Raw genomic sequence first — 1,078 nt, forward strand, 5'->3', positions numbered from 1 at the left:
GATTTATTTCCTTCCCAAGTGGTTAGTACCGCTTCATTGCTGTCTTTGTCTGGGCATTTTTGTATTTTTTTCGTTGATGCATTCAAATATTTTTTCCTGCTGTTCAAGGTGTCTTTGCAGTTTCCTTCCTTGTACCTATATTTTGTGTGTTCAGCGGCTGCTGCTGTCTTTTTTTAGAGATGTCCAGTCCTCTTCAGCCGATTTGCCTTCTGTAGTATTCATTACTGCAGTATCTATAGCCTAAGAGAACTTCACATCACATCGTTATCTTATTTCTTTCCTCGTTGATTCTTCCTTGTAAATCTTTTAAACATCAACCCACTCTTCATCATTATTAAATATGTGCTCATGGTACACCATTTAACAAATGATTTCAATATCTCTGCCTGAATACAATGCAATGCTCCTGGTACCTTCCTCCGTCTCCAGACTTTTCCAAGTTTATCTCTTGCGAATTATCTCAAATGCTAGCTGAAACTTACTTCAAATTCAGTCTTTCTTCTCTCTCGTTTCTTTCGTAGCACCAGTATTGTGGCAGTCCCCATGTGATTTTACCTTCTCATCGCCCGCATGTATAAGTGCTTATTGTTGTTGGGGTTGGTTTACTGTTGATGCTGACCTCTGTCTCCCACTATATCTAGACTGAGCCTTCGCGTTCAGGTTTTCAGAGTTTCTAGATTTCCTACTACATTCTAACTTCTGGTATTTCACGCTGTGACTGCTGGAACTTACTCTTTCGTTAGTTATTTATTCTTACTCGCGTGGCTGACTCCCCGTGGCAGTCTCCTCCAGGAGATTGAAAAGGGGGCACTAATCCGGAACCTTTTGCGAATAAAGAGAGATTACCACGACAGATTTTCAGTTACATAACTATACCCTGTCGATACACAGTAAGTGTCTTTAACGATGCAGCTGATACATGTCCAACAAACGGAGGTGGACGTACGTCATCCATATGTAGTTTTAACAACTGAAGCTTTGACGAGAGAACGAACTCTGCAGGACAGTGAAACATTCTGTTAGGAAGTTTGTTAGAATCGAAGAACACGGATGCTATTGCTGCTAATGGAATGCGTTT

Source organism: Schistocerca nitens, chromosome 5, assembly GCF_023898315.1.
Source record: "Schistocerca nitens isolate TAMUIC-IGC-003100 chromosome 5, iqSchNite1.1, whole genome shotgun sequence".
NCBI lineage: Eukaryota > Metazoa > Arthropoda > Insecta > Orthoptera > Acrididae > Schistocerca > Schistocerca nitens.